The sequence below is a fragment of the Nomascus leucogenys genome, chromosome 4 (genome assembly GCF_006542625.1).
Source record: "Nomascus leucogenys isolate Asia chromosome 4, Asia_NLE_v1, whole genome shotgun sequence".
Classification (NCBI taxonomy): Eukaryota; Metazoa; Chordata; class Mammalia; order Primates; family Hylobatidae; genus Nomascus; species Nomascus leucogenys.
The window spans coordinates 18,301,261-18,324,682 of NC_044384.1; the positions used below are offsets into that span (position 1 = coordinate 18,301,261).

The window sequence follows — 23,422 nt, forward strand, 5'->3', positions numbered from 1 at the left end:
TAATATGGGGGAAAATACTTTGTCATTGTTGTCTGTATATTATTATTTTGACTTTTAGTTCTGTCCCCAGACACTATCATAATAAAAGGGTAAACACAAGAACTCTAGGAACTATGTGTTTTCTGTCTCAGTCCTTATCTTAGACACCTAAGAGAAAATATTCTAAAGGAACTGTGAAGATGTTTAAAAATTAGAAATAAATTCAATTAACATTCACTTTATGGGTCAAAATGTCCTCCTGCATCATGATTTTAATTTATATTATATTAATACTTTTCATCAGCCTTACCTCAATAATTAATAAGCTGTAGGAGGAAAACTTCATGACAAATTAAGACTTAGGAAGAAAGTTCTGGCTCAGGGAGCTTGGGGTGCAGGCACAGTGAGCAGCCCACAGACCTCATGGACCACCAGACCTCCCAGGACAAATTTTGCAGTGGGGAGAAGTGGGTAAGTGTCTACTTCACTCTGCCTCCTGTCAGCTAGGAGGCCTCTTGAGGCCTCAGTTTCCCTATCTGTAAGAATTAGGTAATTATAATAGCTCCCTTACAGGGCCTGAGGTGATAAAGTGAGGTTACCATGCAAAATACTTATTACGGTGTCTGGCACTTAGTTAGCATTTAATAATTGTGCTGAATTCCGAAGGATATTTTGAAGACATAAAATGTGGTTTGTCACCACATAACCTGTACACTAAATACAGAATTCCGTACCATGTCTAACAATTTACCTTCAAATCAGTTCAACAGGTATCTATCATTGCCTGTAATGCCAGGGGCTATGCTAGCTGGCCCTATCGTGGACTTCTTCTAATAGATGAAATGGGCCAATTAACTGACAAGATTTATGTCGTGAAGCCTCCTTTCACTGATTTTACACACATCGTGGTTTTCTTTTCATATAGAATGCTATGTGAAAATACATCTAGAAACATACAGGCTGCTTATGTCCTGTATCATATGTCACAGTATAAAGAGCTGTTACTGCTCAGATTTGGGGGCCTAAAAGAGTACATATACATATGTAGTCCCCAAATATCAGCCATCCCAGACCTTTCTTCAGGGAAAATCTGGTCAAACACCCATGAACTCAATACCTTCTCTGTGTTGTATTGATTCTACCCCTGAATTTGTTTCTAAGGTTCTGTTTTCTAAGAGTAAACAGAAGTGACATTTTCTATACTGTTTCTTGGGTTCTTATTTCTCAGTTAGGAAAGCCAATACAAGCCAACATCCTGCTCTTGAACAACACAAACAGTGACAACAGCAAACAACATTTTCCCAAATACAGCAGCAAACACCAGGAGAGGCAAGTGCCCAAGTAAAATTCAGAAAACAGCTTCTATTCATATTTTGGTGATCAATACTATATTCAGCTTAGATTGTTCCTTGGAGCTCATTAGTCCTCAAGATCAAACCGTGACCCAGAATGTACATATGGGTGAAGAGCTGGTGTTTATGAAAGCAAGGGCATCCAAGGGTATCATTGGCCTCATGTTTCTACTTTGAAATGGCCCCACAAATTTTCACATGTGAGACTGAAATTTAAAAATCCTAGGGAAATGATAATTCCCAGAGTGTGTCTAAAGTAGTGGCAATACATGATGTTTATTAATTATGTTTTAACATATATTTGTCTTCATTATATTTCAAAATAAAAAAGGCAATACAAAGAAATAAACACCAAAAATAATACAGATCTAGATTTAATCACAAACAGTTCTATATTTTGTTGAACAAAACACAAGGTGCCCATTACTGGGATGTTTGACTAGACATGTATTAGTAACACTTGCCATTTATTCTGCACCTATTCTGTGTTTGGCACGGTGATCGGTGATATATATATATTACCTTGTTTGATCTTGATATAATAATGTGATATTTTATTATAATAATAAAAAAACACATTGTTTATCCCCATTTTACAGATGTGAAAACTGAGGCCTAGAGAGGTAACTCATTCAAGGTCACATAGCCAAGTCGAGAAGATCTTAAGTCTAACAGTGCTCTCCACATAGTTACACTGCTCCTAACAGGACAGGGAAAGATACATTAAAATGTTAATTGCTATCTGTATGTGGTGTATGTTTTTTCTTTTTGCTATCTGTGTTTTCTGATTTTCTTCAATTAACATGTATTATTTGCATAATAAATAAAGGGGAAAAATAAATTGAACCACAAACAACTTTCCCTTGCCAAAGCAGTAGGAAGAGGTGAGGGAAGAAAGGAAGAAGGGAAAGTAAAAAGAAAGTAGGAAAGGAAGGAAGGAAAAGGGAAGGGAGGGGAAGAACAGGAGGAAGGTTAGAGGAGGGGTGTCTTCCTCAGATGGCTGTAAGACTGTGTGTGCACAGCTCTGTGCCATCACCCCTTCTCTTGGGGGTGGCATTGAATGCAGTTCAGCAAGGTGGACAGGAGCAGAGGAAAATGTCCTTCAAAATACAAGGGTTTGGGAAAGGGACCTCTATACGTTTAGAGTACTTTCAACTATGGAAGGTTTAGTATTGCAGTACTGAACTGGGTAGTAATTTATATAGAAGGTTGTATCTCCTCCAAAGACTGGTTATTTAGCAAAATGTTTTGAGTTTTTTGGCAGAAGACTATTATCTACCAAAAAAAGTACCCTGTTTAACTGCCAAGGTCTGGGCACCAGTTGTGGATGGGGATGGAGTAAGAAGCAGCAGCTAGGGTGCTGGGAAATATTTGTGGGGAAACAGACAAAAAGCATGCTGGTCAGGGCAGTGCTGTGGCACAGTAGGGTGACCATATAATTTATCTTTCTGTTTTTTGTTTGTTTGTTTTTGAGGTAGAGTTTTGTTCTTGTCACCCAGGCTGGAGTGCAGTGGCATGGTCTCAGCTCACTGCAACCTCCGTTTCCCAGAAGTGATTCTCCTGCCTCAGTCTCTCGAGTAGCTGGGATTACAGGCGCCCGCCATCATGCCCAGCTAATTTTTTTGTATTTTTAGTAGAGATGGAGTTTCACCATGTTGGCCAGGCTGGTCTCAAACTCTGGACCTCATTACCTCAGGTGATCTGCCCTCCTCGACCTCCCAAAGTGCTGGGATTACAGGTGTGAGTCACCATGTCCTGCCTATAATTTATCTTTCTAAATACAAAGCGTTCATGTTAATCATCAGCTGGTACAGCAGACAGGAATCAGGACTGTCCCTGAGAAACTGGGAAGTTTGATTACCCACGTAGCTAGACAATTCAGAAAAATCAAGAAGCTACAAAAACCAGATAAAGGATGTAGATACAAAAAGCAACACCAAACTTTTATAGAAGCTCAGCCTCGCTAATCATCAAAGAAATTAAAATTAAAGCAACAAAAATATTTCTTTTCACTTTTCAAGATGGCAAAAATTATTGTAAAAAATAATAGGGCTATCATTTATTAAACCATATATGGTAGGCACTTTCTAGGTCTTTTCTTTAAGATATGCGCTTTTCATTTTAGAATCATTTTAGATTTACAGAAAAGTTGCAAGGATGTTACAGAGTTCTCATATACCCTATTCTTAGTTTCCTCTTACATGACTATGGTACATTAGAACTAATGAACAAATATCAATACGTTATTATTAACTAGTCCATACTTTAATGGACTTAATTAAATTAGTTAATGAATCAATATTGATACATCATTATTAACTAACGTCCATACTTTATTTGGGTTTCCTTAGTGTTTCCCTAACATCGTTTGTCTGTCCCAGGATCTCATCCAGGCTACATTTAGTCATATTTCTTTCGTTTCTCAGACTTTCATTGTCTTTGATGACCTTGGCAGTTATGATATTTTGTAGGATGTCCTTCAGTTTGGGTTTGTCTGATGTTTTTCTTATGGTTACGTAGGAGTTACAGAGAGATTTCTCACTGTTGAAGGGGAGGTTGCAGGAAGGCAACATGGGATGCTAGAAAGAACTATGTGGTGCTGGATGAGTCCGAGATATAAGTATGAACTCATATTTAGCTTAACACAGATACAGATGGATAGAAACAGAGAATTGTAGATACATAGGTCTACAAGTTCACATACATACATATATTTCCTATCTCTGTCACTTGAGAGATCCTAGAAGTGACAAAACCCTTGTAGATACAAGCACACCTAGGGCCCAGATCTTGGTTTCCAATACCATTCTTCAGGAAAAGAAACCAGGGCTCCTTGAAGAGATGGCTGATTCTAGTATTGGGGCAGGAAACACCCAAGATGGACCCAGAGGGTCTTATACTGCCAGAAAGTAAGAAAGTGCTTGAAAAACAAATGATGGCATGTCAAAGGGTCACAAGAGCCAATCTGGAAGAGCTCCCAAGGGCCAAAGCTGGAACAATTTGAACAGTAAAATAAATGATATAGTATTGGATTATAACCCAAAGATTACAATGAATATCCATTAGTGCATACTGAAAAAAATTATTAATTAAATGGGAGAGAGGGGACAAATCTCATTGCAGAATAATTCCAAATAATGTGTGTAGATACTTTGCTTTCAAAGATGTGGAGCATAGCTTCCAAGTCCTTAAATGTGGGCTTCAGAGTAACTTCCTTCCAAAGAGTACAGTATGGAAAAAGAGTAATTTTATAGTGGAGAAACCTGACAACACTGTATCAGCAAGGTGAGCAAGGTTAACATCAACAGTGATGCCATGTTGATACTATCAACATGTATCCTAATATGATGTGATGAGAATAGTACTTTACCTCTGTGGTCTTCTCCTTTCATGGCTTACCTCTGAAATCAACTGACTGGTAGTTACTGAGGACCCTATGTAGACCCATCACTGTTTGAACAAAAAAAGTAGAGGGATATATTCTTATTCTTAGAGAGTTTATAATCTAGATACTGTGTAATCCAGATACTGTGAGATTTATGCTGGTAAGCATGACCAAGACCAAACTGCAAAAGTCAGGCATTTTGTTTTTCTAAAAACAATAAAATAAAAAAGATGCCTAGGAGTAAGGGGGCAATTTAAAAAAAAAAAGCCAGGAGTGGATATTCTACTCTGGTTGCTGAGCTGCTCCATAGAGTCCTGTGCTGTCAGGATGACCCCTGTGGGTTGCCTCTGAAGTTATAGCTCCCTTGAAGTTGCTTGTATATGTGACACAATATATAGGAGCTGAAGTGTCAGGATGCTTACAGTCCTCTTTTCAGAGTACCCACTACAAAGGAACATAGTTTGTTGAAATCTGAGTGGGAAGAGTATTATTCCAGTGAAGAAATAATAATTGTAAACCATCACTTTTTATCTGGGAAGGGATGACTTCTCAGATGAACTCCTCAAAGCATCTCTATGCTCTTGATTTGACAGGCATCTTACTGGGAATTGGAGAGAATTGCTGAGGTGATTTAACTCTTTCATGTGGAGAGAATCGGGGAGATGAGGCTGTCCAGGTGTGCTGGGGAGAAGAGGTGGGTAAAGAGGTGGATAGAATGTTCTGGATTTCCTCCAGCTGGTTTGGAGAAGATAAGCCAAATTTGACAAAAGCTAAAAAAAAATTAAGTTGTGTCTACAGTAGAAAAACATGATTTCTCTTCGGAGCTGAAGTCATGAGAGAAGTTGAGCTGGCTTGCTCTGTACTTGAACAACATACGTAATAATTGTGATTATTTTGGGGGTTATAAACAACTGAAAGGTCAGAAAACACACACAAACAATCTCATTCTAAAGCCAACTTTTAGTCAAATTGGAACAACTGTGAGAGGAAATGCAACTCTAAGAAGTAGGAGATATCTTGCAAAATTCCCAAATGTAGTCGCAGAATCAACATTCAGTACAATGGTCTGTGTCTGGGATGAGGACAATTAAGAAACAAAAGTCTAAAGACATGTGAATTAGCATTTTAAAAATCCAGCACATTATGATTTTCCTAAAATTTCTCCTTGTTTGAAATGAAAAAGAACCATGACTGTAGCAAGAGAGTCAAAAACTTGTGATTTTTTGCATACTCCCACACCTCTCAGTAATTCGATAAAACCCCCCTCACCACCTAGAAATTCCTACATAACGCTCTCCACTGGTGTGTTCCCTAAGATATGTCACAGGGTGTGGTGCTGTGGAGGCTAACTGAAGCTGGGAACTACTGTGGCATAGACAAGTGGTACTCATTAAAAATAAAAGAAGAGGGGGCATACGGTTGAGCCTTGGCATATTCTTGAATAGGTGTTCTGGCATAAACCTGTATCAGGAATGGCTGGAGGGCTGGTGGGTGGGTCCCTTATGGGTCTGTTTTATTGGAAAGAACTAAGGGAATTTGGATAATGTTATCTCAGACGAAGAGGTGAAATGCACATTTCAGAGGAAAAAGTCTGTTTCAGGAACTATGGGCTAGTGTCTGAGAGATGTGGTGATTCTATGCAGAGTCCATCTGTGTCTTCCTAACCACTGTGAACTGATACTTGAGTTCTATACAAAGAAAATGAGGCAGGCACAATGGAAGAACCAGTGGAAGCTAAGAGAGCTGAGATATTGGGATGTAAGGTGTCAGTGTTGATGGGGATCTTCTACAGTGATGGGAAATGGAGCTCTTGACCCAATAGCAAGGCCCTCATTATCAGGCACAGGAGACCCCAGCAGCCATCTGTGGCTGTGCTACCACTTATGCACATGCACTGCAGGAGCCATCACCCAATGAACCAGATCAAAGGAGGAGAAAAATGGCCCATGATGTCCCAGGGGTGTCAAAAAATATTCATTATGGAGCACACATGAGACATCTGGGGCCACCTACACTTCTTTGGTAGTAATATTAAGGTGACAGTAGGTCAGAGGTACTGTAGCTTGGGTAAGAACAGAGCATGAGAAATCTCTTACTTGATTGCAGATTCCATTTTTATACCACCCTGACACCTCCCCACCCTACACTCAGCAGGTAAAAAGGATTACGTGGGAAACACAGGAATCATTCCTTTTATTCCTTGAAAGGGACTCAAGGGAGGGAGGAAAGAATGTCTCTTCTTTTTGCTTTTTTAGCTTTAAATGTCATCAGCTTGTGCCAATCTTACAGCATTTGATGTATTTTTATCCTCCCATCTAGAGTGTAAGTTTGTGGAGGGGGCTATATCTTTATCTTTCTATCTTTAACACCCATGACAACACCAGAAACAAAGTATGTGCTCAGCAAATGCTTGTAGGTGAATGGAAGATGTCTAACATAAATCTGGCGTTGTTTTAGAAGCTTTATTTAGGCTTAATTTTAACCTCCTTTGGAATTTAGTTTTTGTAGAGAAGAGGGAAACCTGGCCAGCTTTTCAAAATTTGTTCTTCAGAACCACAGAGCTGGAGGGGATTTTAGAGATCATGCAGTTTAGCACTACATACAATGTGATCAGCCAGCTAGTGCTGTGAACTATTTATCAGTTTGTGATAAGAGAAGCACAGAAATAGAAAACATTTAGAAATTTTATTGTAATCTGACACTGCTGCAACATCCAATCATGCAATCTTATTTTGGTATTTCATCTTTGCGGTCTTATTAAAGTTGTCTTGCTTTATGAAGGATAGGAAATGAAAAGAACAAAGGCTCTGACTTCTTGGTAGTCTCAGACAAAAGTTGGAGACCACGTTTGTAGTTAGTTCTCTACCGTTTCAGTACAGCATAATGGTTAAGCACATAGGCCCTGAAGCAAGGCTATCAAGGTGGGAATCATGATTCCTCTGCTTTCTAGGTGGGTGACCTTGGGCAAATGATTTAAACTGTGTTCCTCACTTTGCTATAAAATGGGTTATGATAAAGACAAACATGTTAGTACATACTTCACTGGGTTGTCGTGAGGATAAAATGGGTTGAAACATTTAAAACAGAATGGGGCCTGCCACATAGTAAATGCCTTACAATTATTGGTCGTTATTAATTATACAGGTGAAAAACAGACTTAGGGAAGTGAACGGAAATCTACATTCCCATACTTAGCGGACTCTTCTTTCTTGATCCTATTTCCTCTTTATCCCAAATCTCCCCCTACCAACAATAATAATATTTTCTTAATTCTTCTGTTCTTGTCCCTCACTCTGTTCTGACCCCTGATTTGCTCTGCGTCCCCTTCATACTGTTGCTTCTTAAAACATGCTTCAGTCATTGCAGTCTCAGTCAGGTCCCTACTTAACTGACTACAGACCCAATGACTGCGTTCCCTTGTTCAGGGCTGTAATTTCTCTGCTGGAGTCATCACAGAGATTACCCAGGATACTTGATGTCCTGACAGAGCACACAGGCTCTGCTGCTTAACAAAACCACGAGGACGTGTCCCAGGAACACTGCAGCAAAGATGAGCAGTGACTGCAAATGTTTATTAAAATTATGACTGACTTCCCTGCAAAGAAAATGAATCACACAATATGCTGCTGATGCAGGCCATTAAGTCAGTCCTTGTGGGACAAGCAATACTGACCTGTCATGGAGAGAACGCTGGGAGTCAATGGGCAGATGTATGAATTCTACTCAGTCTCCACCCATGCAAAGGAACCGATTTAACTGTAAGACTGCAGTTAGGGAGCCTTACTTAGGTTTTGTTGGAAAGCAAAACAAGCAAATAAACTGAAAAACGGCTCCCTTGCCATTTAGCTAGGTCTATTAAAAAATTCTGTATTTTGAGAAGATAAAAAATGCCATTTTCCTCCTATAATCCTTCTCCTCCCCTAAGGCTTTGAAGAGTCATTTTCAAACCCTTTCTAAATTTTATGTCCTTTGCCCTCTTGTACACCATATTGTATTTCTTATAAAATGATTGAGGGAGAGTTGGTTGTATACTGGGCCCTGTTCTAGAGCTTTACGTTTGTTAACTCATTTAATCCTCACAACAACCTAGATAAGGGGCTTTTTCCCATTTTTATTTTATTTTTTATTTTATTTTTTTTTTGGAAAGGAAGAAGTAAAATGACTTTATTTCCAGATGACACAATAGTATATATAGAAAATCCCAAAGAATTAACATTAAAAAACCCCAAAACTATGAGAGGTAATGAATGAGTTCAACAAAGTTGCAGGATACAAGATCAACAAATGAAAATCAGTTGTGTTTCTGTACACTAGCAATGAACGATTTGCAAATTAAATTCCATTTGTAATAGCATGGAAAAGAATGAACTGGGAGTGTTGCCGTCTTAACAATATTAAGTCTTCTAATCCACGAACCTGCAACATGTTTTCATTTATTTAGGTCTTTATTTATTTTTTAAAAAATGTATTTCAATAGTTTTTGGGGAATAGGTGGTTTTGTTTACATGGGTAAGTTCTTTAGTGGTTATTTCTGAGGTTTTTGGTGTATCCGTCATCTGAGCAGTATATGCTGTACCCAATGTGTAATGTTTTATCACTCACCCCACTCTCCTTTCCCCTCGAGTCCCCTAAGTCCATTATATAATTCTTATGCCTTTGCATCCTCATAGCTTAGCTCCCACTTATAAGTGAGAACATACAATATTTGGTTTTCCATTCCTGAGTTACTTCACTTAGAATAATGGCCTCCAACTCCATCCAAGTTGCTGAAAAATTTTGGGGCACTGAATGCTGCAGTGAGTTGGGACAAACGTGCTCTGGGCAGGCCTTTGCTGTGGTTACCTGGCCACCACTGTCTGAGGGGCAGTGAGAGAGGCACTGGGCCCTACTCATGCCTCTGCCCCGCTCAGTGTTTCCTCACATCCCTTCTTTTGTATCTCTGTCTCCTTCAGAGCTTCTCTGAGGGTATAGGATACTTTCTTTCCTATGGGTTAATGACAGGGTCATTGCTGGAAGTTCCCATCATTTCCCTGTCCATCTTCCTGTGCTGGAGAACAAACCTAAACAGGAGGATCGGGGAAACTGAACTGTAAATACAGACCCTATCATCTGACATAAGCCTCTCTAGGACTTTATTTCCCCTCAACATACCTCAGCTTTGTCTTGCATCTTCAGTAAGATGTTTTCAGGAAGTGGGCAGGGAGGGAAGGAGTTGAGATAGACCTATACCTAGAGCCGGAGTGAGTGAGAGTGAGAGAGAGAGAGAGGAGCGGGGAAGTGGGAGAGAGGGAGAGTAACTGGAAGAAGGAGAAAAAAAAAAAGAACCCATCAAGTAATGAGAGACATTTTAGAAGCTCAAGAACCTAATTATTAATCCAGTTATTGATTTGTTTTCTCTCTAGTTAAAAAATTGAGATGAGAATACTGAGGAATGTCCCCAAATGGTTTGTGGCCCAGGGCTAGGTTCTTATTTCATATTTTTTATTGTTAGAAAACACAAATATGAAGGAAGAAGAAGAAATACATGAATTAAAATTTTATTAGCAGAGGGTATGTTCTTATATCAGGTTGGATTCCAGTATTATCCCAATGATACTAAGAAGTCTACCTCAAAGTAAATATGAAAAATAATATGCATTCTGAGAAATGTTTTTCACATACTACATTGACTAATTCTAAATCAATGCTATTTGACATTAAATAAAATTAGTACTTACAAATTCTAGATGGATGAGATCTCAGCAATCACTGTATATTTTACAATTTTCCATAGCATGACGAATATTGTATTGATTGAGAAGGGCATAGTATCTAACCTAGAGCAAATTAAGTCTAATTTAGACACAAGTAATAATCAGTGCTGTCACTGCCATGCTTTCCAATGCTCAGAGAGACACATTTTGGTTTCTGTTGGCCTCCCATTTAGTAAACCTTGCACAAGATGGCAGGCAAGTCTTCAGTGCTTGTAGCACACTGCTTGTAAACATGAGGTGATTAAGTCTGCTGGTGAAACGCTCACTGTAGCTAACAATAATCTATTATATATTTCAAAATAGACGAACTAGAAGAGAGGACTTGAAATGTTTCCAACACAAAAAAGTCATAAATGTTTGAGGTGATGGATATCATAATTGCTCTGGTTCGATCATTACACATCATATGCATGTACCAAAATATCACATATACCCCATAAGTATGTACAATTATGTATTAGTAAAATAAACAAACATGAGTTGAAGACACTGTGGGCACATACTCAAGTCTGCATAGAATGCAGTGCTGGGGGTTGTCTTGCTGCCATTTTTTTGATGAGCGTAGGAGGCGAAGAAGGGTATACTTGCCAGAGAATGAGGGAAGATAAAATTAGAAAAAATATAAACATTTAGAAAGGATTAAAATCTTTGAAAATGATATCATTGTCTCTGTGCATATGCTATACTCTTTAATTAATTTTTGTATTTTAGAAAACTATAAAACACTGTCACATTGAAAGAATTTAATCTAGCATTTGGAAGTGAAATATAGACAGCTTATATTGAATAAAATAATTTTCCAGAACTTCAGATTTATAGAATGAGATCAAAAAGCTTTGAATTTAGCGATTTTTTTGTGGAGAGAAGGCTGGAGAGAAGCAGGAATGGGGAGTCTGATATACATCATGATTAAACAGTGGCTTTTACTGCTAGATGTTATAAAATTTAGCATAGATCTATTAAATTAAAAAGAAAAAAAAGAAATTTCCAGAGAGAGTCAGCCCGGACTTAATAGATGCTTAATCTTGTAGTATAGCATATAAAGGGGAGTCAGGGTAGAGGTAAGATAGGGCCTTGGCCCTGATGGATGATGCAGAGATTATTGACAAACAAGTGAATGGGATTGTACTATGAAACTATGACTCTCAGATAAGTGAGTTCTTTACAAGAAGGCGTGAGTCCTCAGAAACACTTAGAGGAGCTCAAATAGGAAGAGGGTCCAGGCTGTGTCTCAATAACACTAAGTGCTCTGATGGGGGCTGCCTGAGCTGAAAAGAGAGACCCTGAGAGGGCAGGGGGCCCTCCCCAAAACATTCTCCCTGTGCTCTGTATACCTCATCCTTCTGCATCTTTGATGGTGATCTGAGGCTGCTGACCACATTCTTACTGGTCCACACTTCACGTGATTCTGGACCTCACCAGGATTTGCCCTGTTTCTTCTTCTCCCATTGGAACAGCCATTGAATATTCTTGATGAAAAAAACAGAAAGAAATAAAAACCAACTGATAATGATAAAGTTGTATTTTTATTTAGTAGCTAAGTCATTCACCTACCCACAAGACTTATCCTAAATTACAAAAATAACAATTGCGTTCTCTGTGTAAAAGAGAATTCCCTTATAAACATAGTCAAAAGCAAAATATAATCATTGGAACTATTTTCTCCTACTCTTTCATAAAATTTATGTTAGATGAGTCATGGACAGTTTTATTTATGAATTATAGGCTTGTCCACACTTGGTAACTATTGTATAAAATGTGACCATTTATGTAAGTATATATTTATAAATATATTTTATATATTTAAAACATTCAACAAAAGTATTGTTCTCTTTCTATATTGTATACTGTGAATAATTTTTTATTAAATGTCATGTAATCAAAAGCTCACAGTATGATAATCTTTTTCAGAATCTTGGCTCCCATGCTGAGTAAAAATATTTCCCTGAACATAGAAATAGTTTGAGGTTTTTTAAGAAAATGTAATGTGCAGTTATAACTGTGGAGTTTTCTTCTGATAACAGCTTCTCCTAAAAACACAGAGCAAAGGTCAACAGAACTGCCTGGCTAACTAGAAAGTAATTAGAAAAATTCTCATTAATTTGACTATTTATTTATTTCTTGACTTGTAGCAACATTATTTTTTCCAAGTAAAACACTAATTTCTAATTTAATTTAAATGATATCAAGACAGAAGATGACAATGTGGAAAGACAGAAAGAGAAATTGACAACCCATAAAGCAGCTTATAAAGGACTGTTTTCCTTTTGCCTGGAAACTGCCAGTTGCTTTCCCTGCAGCTGTATTCGATAAGCTCAGAAGAATATTCTTGAAAGAGAAATGAAATATATGTTTAATTATGTCTTTAAGCTTATGTAGGAAATCACTTTTCTGTCCCATGGAGCTAAAGAACCACTCATGTTAATTTAATAGTGAATTTCATGTATTTTTTAAAATATTACCATCCTCATTAAGGTCCATGAATGCATGGACTAGAAGCCATATTAATCCCAAATCAATATGCTTCTTTTGTTATTTTAGATATTAAGTACAGTAAGCATGGTAGTGTATAGATTTTTGAAAAGTTGCTTGAAAAATGAGCTCACTGTATGATATGAACGTTATTGAAAATGGAATTTGTGACTATTTAGATGAAAACTACTGAATTTTCCCCCCTCATTGACACTAATCAGACAAACAAAATTTTTCCAGTGGAATTGGAATTAATTCTATGTTATGTGCCCCTCTGGAGAAGAAAGACTCATGATCATCTATCTGTCTGTCTGTCTGTCTATCTGGTTTATTATTGATACATATTAGGTATATATATTTTTGAGGTACATGTGATAATTTGATATATTCATATAATCAGGTCAGGTTAATTGGTATATATATCTACCACCCCAAATATTTATTCTTTTTTATGCTATAGACATTCAAAATATTATCTTCTGGCTGTTTTGAAATGTATAATTGATTTGTGTTAACTATAGTCACTCTACTGATCTATTAAACACCAGGCGATAGTTTATATTTGTAAGAGACCCACAAATCCAGGAATAGAGCTGTACACTTTATAATTATAAATGACATTATGAGATAGTGAAACATTTAAGCCCGATTGCCAGAGACTCAGAGATTTAGATCTGGGGCTTCTTTTTTGGAATATAAAGTAGGAGTTATGCCTCTGGTGATAACAGTGAATTTGCAAAGATAATAAGAGAGAATATTATGAATTTGATTAAGTGAAATTTATCTGCATGGTCCATGGATTAGATTACACTAGTTTTTAATGTTCTGTGTTAGCTGCAATATTTTTGCTATCTCTTTGTTTTACTTCTCTGCTTCATTTATTTACAAAAAATTTCTTGAACATTATTTTAGACACCATTTCATTAATTTTACCACTCTGTTGATCAAGTAGTGTCAAGTTTAATTGTTAGCTGTTTAAGTTTGGAAAGAGCAAGGTCATGACTCTCTCCCTTTGTTCTTTATAGTTGGCAAATTTTAGTATGTATTATTATTATTATTTTGGAGACAGTATCGCTCTGTCACCCAGACTGGAGTGCAGTGGTGCAATCTCAGCTCCCTGCAACCTCTGCCTCCCAGGTTCAAGCAGTTCTCCTGCCTCACCCTCCCAAGTAGCTGGGATTACAGGCACACCACCATGCGCAGCTAATTTCTGTATTTTTAGTAGAGACAGCGTTTTGCCACGTTGGCCAGGCTAGCCTCGAACTCCTGATCTCAGGCAATCCGCCTGCCTCAGCCTCCCAAAGTGCTGGGATTACAGGAGTGAGCCACCATGCCCAACCAGATTGTTTAATAGGAGTTTTTGCAGGACCAGCAAGGAATGTGGTGGTGAGTAGGAGTCAGCCTGGGCATTGCAATTCCTTGCCAGAGTGCAAGCTGCAAGGGAGGTCTCATTCTGTCCTGTGTACCACTGCAGTTCCAGCCCCAGGCACAGCACCTCTCCCCTGGAAACCACTCAATAAATTTTTTGAAAGAATAAACCAATCAGGAAATGAAAACTAGTATCAATTCCTATTCTAATGTTTAGGTTACAAATTTGGTAGACTGTGGGTACCACGCATAAAGTAGAGCTGAATTTCAGCAAGTATATTGAACAATTTGCATATGATTTCTTTGCAGGGAAGAAAAGTGTGTTAGGTCACAGTATAGTTACTCCAGAGCCTGGCCACAGAGGTCACTCAAAAAATATTTGTTGTGAAAAAAAAAAAAAAGCCTGTGAAGACAGGCTGAATGACATATTATTGTGCTCCTACTTAAATCATTTTCATTGACATGAATGAAGACATTCATAAATTAGGTTAGCAGCAGACTTACAGTTAACAAACAGCTCAATGGGCTGATGGAACAGGCAAAATTAAAAGGAATAATGCAAACGCTCAGTAGCCAGCTTTAAAAAGTATAAAAAATATAGGCTGAGAAAGATGTAATGTTTCAGTAGTTAATGTAAACAAGACTTGAGATGTAATTGATTGCAAACTCAATACGAATCAATAATATTGTGAGGTCACTACCAAAATATAAATGTGATATGGGGCTGCATTAATAACTGATTAATGTTGGGTCTGTGCTTCACAAAATCTTTGACCTTGTGTACATATTGCATGCCTGTGTATTTTGGTGGGGGGAGCGGGGGCAGAAAAGCTCATTTCTTTTGTTAGATTCTCAGTGAGAACAGTGACTCACAAAATATTAAGATCTACTACTCAGAACAAGGTAGGTAATAGTTCTATTTTGTACACAGGCCAGGTCAAAGTACACTTCTACCATTATAATCAGTTATTGGAAATACATTGTAAGAGAGACATTGATAAATTGAAGTATCTCTACGAGGCAAGCTGGGATAGTGAAAGGTCTGAAAATCATGACCTATAAAGATAGGATTAAAGGAAGCAGAGAGTATTGAAGAAGAAAAGATTTTACAGAAATATTGCATATGACTTCAAAAACGTACTTGTTTCAGATTGGGAAAAGATACAAATATTGACATATAAAGTATTGGTGAGAATGTGAGGAAACTGAGATTCCCATAATCTGCTAGTGGGTATAAAATTGCATGGTTGTATTGCAGAGTAATTTGGTATGATCAATACTTTAAAATGCACATTTGTTGATATGTAATTTTGAAAACTTTTGTACACAAATGAATATACACAAAGATACATACACAAAAACATTTACAAGGATGTTTAGCAATTTTATTAATTGCCCTAAACTGAAAATATCCACCTGTAATCCTAGCACTTTGAGACGCCAAGGCAGTAGGATTGCTTGAGGCCAAGAGTTTAAGACCAGCCTAGGCAATACAGCAAGACCCTGTCTCTACAAAAAAATTTAATAATTAGCCAGGCCGTGGGAGTGCACACCTGTAGTCTCAGGTTCTCGAGAGGCTGAGGCAGGAGGATCACTTGAGCTCAGGTGTTTCAGAGTACAGTGAGCTATGATTGCACCACTGTACTCCAATCTGGGTGACAGAGCAAGATCCTGTCTTAAAAAGAAGATACCCTAAGGGTGTATCATAATTATGTTATATACATGGCATAGCTATGGAATACCATGCAGCAGTTAAAATGAAAGAAGATATATGGGTTCTGATGTATAGAGATCATCAAGATTTATCAAATTCAAATAAAAGCATATTGCATATAATATATATGTATTATGGTTTATGGAAAAAATCCATACAACAAAATATTTCCCTATGTGCATAAAGAGATAAATATCTGGAATAATTCATAACAAGCTGACAATAATGGCTCACTCGGACTAAGGGTGAGTCAAAGGGCTCCTTATTTGTATAAATTGTATTTTTTGCATAAAAATGTATTCAGGTCTCTATAAGAACCAATAAGTGGAAGTTATAAATAAATAAAACGGAATGAATATAATTTATATAGCCTTTATACCTGGAAAACTTGTTAAATTGCTTTATTATTGGTCCAGAGGAGAAATGGTAAATTGTATTAGAAAAAATTTATTTACATGCATATAAGGAAGCATTTTTTTTTTTTTTTTTTTTTTTGAGACAGAGTCTTGCTCTGTCGCCCAGGCTGGAGTGCAGTGGCACGATCTTGGCTCACTGCAAACTCCGCCTCCTGGGTTCATGCCATTCTCCTGCCTCAGCCTTCCAAGTAGCTGGGACTGCAGGCGCTCGCCACCTTGCCCGGCTAATTTTTTGTATTTTTTTGTAGAGACAGGGTTTCACCATGTTAGCCAGGATGGTCTCGATCTCCTGACCTCGTGATCCACCCACATCGGCCTCCCAAAGTGCTGGGATTACAGGTGTGAGCCACCACACCCGGCCAGGTTTTTTTTAGGATTAGCAATGTTTTAAAATGGAATTGGTTGCCTATTATTGATTTTATTCTCATTGAAAAGGTTGAAACAGCTTAAATAATTAGGTTCCAAAGATGTTTTAAAAAGAATTGTTCTATTCAATGGGCAAGATTACTTCTAAAATAAATTTCAACTTTATAAGATTATGTACTTTTTGTTGTTGCTTTTTAACTTATGATATTCTTTATTGTCTTAATTTTTGTCATTTTTATTATGATTATTTCAAGTCAACTTGACGTATTTTTAAGAAAATCAGGACAACTGTTTTAGATTTTTAATTTTTAGTTATTATGGATACATAACAGTTATACATATTCATGAGGTACATGTGATATATTTGTGTCCGGAATTGGTGGGTTCTTGGTCTCACTGACTTCAAGAATGAAGCCACGGACCCTCGCAGTGAATGTTGCAGTTCTTAAAGGTGGTGTGTCCGGAGTTTGTTCCTTCTGATGTTCGGATGTGTTCGGAGTTTCTTCCTTCTGGTGGGTTCGTGGTCTCGCTGGCTCAGGAGTGAAGCTGCAGACCTTCGGGGTGAGTGTTACAGCTCTTAAGGTGGCGCGTCTGGAGTTGTTCATTCCTCCTGGTGGGCTCGTGGTCTCGCTGGCTTCAGGAGTGAAGCTGCAGACCTTCGCGGTGAGTGTTACAGCTCATAAAAGCAGTGTGGACCCAAAGAGTGAGCAGTAGCAAAATTTATTGCAAAGAGCGAAAGAACAAAGCTTCCAAAATGGGGCAGCCTGCTTTCATTCTCTTATCTGGCCCCACCCACATCCTGCTGATTGGTAGAGCCCAGTGGTCTGTTTTGACAGGGTGCTGATTGGTACCTTTACAATCCCTGAGCTAGACACAAAGGTTCTCCATGTGCCCACTAGATTAGCTAGATACAGAATGTGGACACAAAGGTTTTCCAAGTCCCCACCAGAGTAGCTAGATACAGAGTGTCCATTGGTGCATTCACAAACCCTGAGCTAGACACAGGGTGCTGATTGGTGTATTTACAATCGCTGACCTAGACATAAAGGTTCTCCACCTCCCCACCAGACTCAGGAGCCCAGCTGGCTTCACCCAGTGGATCCCGCACCAGGGCTGCAGGTGGAGCTGCCTGCCAGTCCCGCGCCCTGTGCCCACACTCCTCAGCCCTTGGGTGGTCAATGGGACTGGGCGCCGTGAAGCAGGGAGCGGTGCTCATCGGGGAGGCTGGGGCTGCACAGGAGCCCACAGAGGCGGGCGGGGGGAGGCTCAGGCATGGCGGGCTACAGGTCCCGAGCCCTGCCCCGTGGGAAGGCATCTAAGGCCTGGCGAGAAATCGAGCACAGCGCCGGTGGGCTGGCACTGCTGGGGGACCCAGCACACCCTCCACAGCCGCTGGCCCAGGTGCTAAGCCCCTCATTACCCAGGCAGGCAGCGCTGGTCGGCCACTCTGAGTGTGGGACCGCGGAGCCCACACCCACCTGGAACTCGTGCTGGCCCGCAAGTGCCACGTGCAGCCCGGGTTTCCGCCCGTACCTCTCCCCCCACACCTCCTCTCAAGCTGAGGGAGCCAGCTCTGGCCTCGGCCAGCCCAGGAAGGGGCTCCCACAGTTCAGCGGCGGGCTGAAGGGCTCCTCAAGTGCCGCCAAAGTGGGAGCCCAGGCAGAGGAGGCGCCCACAGCGAGCAAGGGCTGTGAGGACTGCCAGCACGCTGTCACCTCTCATTTTGTTGCAAGCATATGCTGTGTGACTGCATATGTGTGTAACTGAGGTACCCATCACCTCAAGTATTTATCATTTATTTGTGTTAGGAACATTGCAATTCTACTCTTAGTTATTTTGAAAAATACAATAAAATTATTGTTGACTATAGTCACAACATTTTGCTACCAAACAGTAGATCTTACTCCTTCTATCTAACTATTTTGTACCCATTAGCCAATCTGTTTCTATCTGCCCCCCTCCACACTACCCTTCCCTGCCTCTGGTAACCATTATTCTACTCCCTATCTCCATGAATTCAATTTTTTTTTTTTTTTTTTTTAGCTCCCACATCTGAGTAAGAACATACAGTATTTTTCTTTTTGTGCCTGGCTTATTTCATTTAACACAGTGTCCTCCAGTTCCATCCATGTTGTTGCAAATTACAAGATTTCACTCTTTTTTATGGCTGAATACTATTCTGTTGTATATATGTACGTAATTTCATTATCCATTCATTCATTGATGGACACTTAGTTCGATTCCTTATCTTGGCTATTGTGAACAGTGCTGCAATAAACAGTGAGATTATGATTCTATGGTTGGATAATGTCTAAATACCCTTACAAGTATAAATTCCAAAATTCTAATTTAGAATTTTTTGATTTAGCACCAAAGTCTTTTATCACTCTTTATCCTCATTTTACCTCTATAATCTTATCTCCTTTCATGATTTCTTTGTGAAAGCCAGACTTTCCCCAAATGCGAGCTGCATACCACTGGTCATTTAAAAAGTGATTTTTACATGTTACACAAATATGACATTAAATAATACTAAATCACTAAATTATCAGATCACTAAAGGAAAATAGTTATTTTCTCTTTCAGTGCTTTTGATTGGAGTCAAAGAGAAGATTTTTAATATTTTTCTGGTACTTTATATTTTCCCTTTTAAACCTAATATGAGAAGATTTTGGACTTTGAACTTTAGTTATTAACAGTATATATCTATAGTTTAATAATAGTTTGTTTTACTTGTATGTGTTTGCAGTCATCTTCTGTTTTTGGTAGTTGTGGCATAAACTATTGTTTGCCACCCAATATCCATTATTTGCTTCTTCTTTCCTAAGGAATCCCATTATTGGTAGTGGCAGTGTACCAGCTAAAAGGCTATAAGGCCTAGCCTTCCTTACACCTAGGTGTGGTCATGTGTCTTTGTCCCAGCCAGTGAGATAAGCAGAAATGCCACTGGTGACACCTGGTAAAAATGCTCACAGGACGCTGACTAATCTAGCACATGCACACTTTCTTCCCTAGGCCCATTTTTCCTTCTTGCTTGTCATATAGATGAGATGGCTGGAGCAACAACAGCTAAATTGGATAATGAGGCAATCCTGAGAATGACAGAGCAGGAAAGTAGAAGGATACTTGTCCCTAATGGCCATGATGCTGCCATTTCTAAGGTTGGACTGTCTCTCTCTGGACTACTTTTCTGTGAGAAATATATCTGTTAAAGCCATTGTCACTTTAGGTGGAGTATATAAAGGGACACAATCCTAACCAAAATGGCAAATGTTATTGGTTTTCCCATGTTAGTGATAAAAAATTTAGTTCTAAAATAAATCTATGTCATTGGTATGCCATTAAGGCCCATTGGATCTGATTTGCATTTGAAATTTTTAAAAATGGTTTTAACTGTTTGTAAGGACTGATAGTTTGTTATTTATTCAAAGCCTTCCAAAGAACAAAGAGAAAATTTACTATAAACAGAAAACAATTAAATCTTGCAGTTACTATATAGGCCAGTTAAACTCTTTTGAAAATCCAAGATACATAATGAGTTCTTATAGTGATCTTAATATTATTTTTTTTATCTCTTGGAACATTGTGCTAGTACATCATCTTAGGAATTATTTCATCATTACTCATCAATTATTAACAATTAGGCTAAGCAGACTAAAATAATAAGACATAAGAATCATGGGATTCTCTAAATTTGAGGCTGAAGAATAATATATTAGTAATTCTTCAGATTTCTAATTACATTGCCCAAAGTATTATATCATCTTTTAAGAATAGTATAAAGAGGAGATGGAAGACACCATCTTTGTGGTCTACTTTTAGCTTCCATTAAAAACAGTGAAGAATTTCAAAGTTTATATTTTCTGCCCAAAATGATAAAGGAAAGAGATAAATCTGGTTCAAAAATTTAAGATGAATCAACACATACATGCAAAGAGGTGGAGAGCAGCATTCTACTTTTGAGTGATGATGTTGAAATTAATCATACATGCAAAATTTGAGATTATGAGTTTTCAGAGGGTGATATTCTGCATGAATTTTCTCCAACTCAAGAAAAGATGAGTGAACAATACATTTCTAGGGGCACAAAAGAAAATATGGTATTTTCATTCAGTTTGTCATTCAATCAGGAAGGATTCAATCCAGTCCACCAATATTTTGTGATGGGACTCATACAAAAGTGTGTGACAGTGCTATTTCATCCTTTACAATGCCTGTGCTCCAGCATTTACTTGACCCAGTGAGGTTTGCTGTGTTTAACTTCTTATGAAATTTTAAATAAGTTTTTCATTATCTCTTTATTGTTCCATAAATTATTTGTAAAATGACTTAAAATATATATTTTAAAAAGGACCTATTGGACTCAGATGATAAATGACGATGATTTTTTCTGGTATGTTGGGGGTTAATTGAAAATAGGGAGCTAAGTAGATGATAAATATATAGTTAATGATAGTAGTAGTGAATAAAAATGCTAGAATATAGCAAAAGGTCACAAAAGAGGTTACATATATAGTTGGGGAAACATACCACATCAAAACCTTTTCTCATTATTTTAACTTTGACTTGCAAATGATGTCATTGTATACATGTTGATATTTTTCCTGCATTTAGAATTTCTTACGGTAGGGAGTTATTGTTTAACGGATATGGAGTTTCAGTTTGGAAATATAAAGTTCTGGAGATGGCTGGTGGTGATGTTTGCCCAACAATAAAAATGTACTTAATGCCACAAAATTGTACACTTGAAAATAGTTAAAATAGTAAATTTTATATTATTTATATTCTATCCAATTATATTTAAAATTCTTAATAATTATTTTAATAAACAAAAAATTCTCACCTCCTCTGACAGTCATGTACATTAATCAAATTAAAACAAATTGGTTTCTATAAAATGCTTTCATTGAAGATTCGTCCCATTCATGCCTTTATTTTAGGTGTTCTCCACATTTTTAGACAGAATTGCTATACTATATGGGTATTATACTATACAGATAGGCTCATGTAAGAAAGCAAATGCTTGCATAGAGAATCCCAAATCACGCATTTTGACACTTGTATACAATGCAGGCTATATTAATTTGAGCACACTATATTATACTGTTTTCAATGAATATCTATAAAAAATCTAATTAAACTAGAAAATGATTAAGTGCCCTAATTCCTTTAGTTCTTTTGGAGCTACCGTCTTGCACAATGTGAGGGTCATAGGCGACAAATACATTCACATGGCTGAGATGAATTAGTTTTGCTGAGTAGCTTCCCTTGTGCTTCTCTTGTTTCTGAATCAAGCTGCATGTAACAAGACTCTGAGATCTTATAATTGAATATTCAGTATCCAAGACCCCTTAGAGTCCACACTTTGCATCTGTTCCTTACTTGTCTGGCTTCCCACTGGTTTTATTTCATCTCTTGCTATCTATAGTACCAACCACATCGACACTTGGTAATTATTTTTTAGTTTCTAAAATACGATGGAGGGACCATGCAGTCTACAAGAAGACTCATTCATAAGAATTCAAATAAAAGACAATTTTGATTAAGACCAGAAAGCATGAAAACAACAGAGCAGAGTGAGAAATAAAATTATGTCTACATCAAAATTACGTTTCTCTTGACCTACTGAGGTGTATTATGAACAGGTTTCCTGACAAACTAATTTTCTTATGCATACTACATTATACTAAGATGTATGGAATTTGCATAATAAACTGTGACACAGGAAGAGTGTTTTGTATGTTCCCTTTGAAAATTTTTCTCAATTTGTATGCTTCATGTTACCGTCACATTTTTAAGTAGACTCCAGTTTTTCCTAGGAAATTGAAATGCTTTAGTACTCCATTCATTGCAGGGATTTTCCTGCAATTTTTTAAAACATTTCCACCAATAGGTTCCTTTCAGAACACCTACAGAGGATATAAAAAATATATTGTAGTTCATTGTATTGATGTCAACAGAACTATGTGTTTTCACCCTGGTGTGATGTCTGAACAATGCAGTGCATCTTTCACTGTGCCAACTCACTGGAATAAAAGACCCATTCAGAAAGAAACACTTGGATGGTCACAGATTTTAGGAGTTTTTATGCATGGCCACACAAGTTTATAACTTTAAACTTTTCTTGCAGTGCATTATATTTTCTTCCCATTGCTGCTGAGCTTTCATATTGAAAGCAAGTATTTTTCTATATAGCAGCTGAAACATCTATTGATTCTTTGGTTAAAAAAAACATAAAAAATAAATATACTTTCTAGAATGATTGCATTCCAAGGCTAGGGTTAGCACATTTCATTCATGCTATTTTCTAAAACCCCTAGTGTGAAGACTGACAGCAGAATGTGGATTTCATAAATCTCACCATACAATTTCCGAAACCCCAAAATAAGAGATTAACAGATGCGGATGTGGATGGTACAGTGGATGCTTTGAAGATGAAATTAAAACATTTTGTATTTGCGTGTGTAAAATAAACATAAAGCATTTCATTTTAGGTAGTTGGGGTTTGCAGAGAAAGATAAAATAAGTACTCTGCTGTAGTTCAGGGATTCGTCTCCCTCTCCTGACTTCATTTTTTGTTGTTGTTAAGCTTTCACTTTCTTAATTACAAAAGTTAA

At 37.8% G+C, this 23,422-nt stretch overlaps 1 protein-coding gene across 4 annotated transcripts in view; it reads right to left on the reverse strand.

Moving 5' to 3' along the window:
* Window positions 1-23,422, reverse strand: part of CDH20 (cadherin 20) — a 216,579-nt gene that overhangs the window by 117,102 nt on the left and 76,055 nt on the right. The window contains exon 2 of one of the 4 annotated variants that reach the window (XM_030810311.1): window positions 10,434-11,938. The exons of 1 other annotated variant lie outside the window; for it this stretch is intronic. The gene's annotated coding sequence lies outside the window, so the exon portion shown is untranslated. Of the gene's footprint in view, window positions 1-8,389; window positions 8,492-10,433; window positions 12,151-23,422 lie in introns of those variants that run through there. 2 more of the 4 variants (XM_030810310.1, XM_030810312.1) reach the window with 2 other exon arrangements.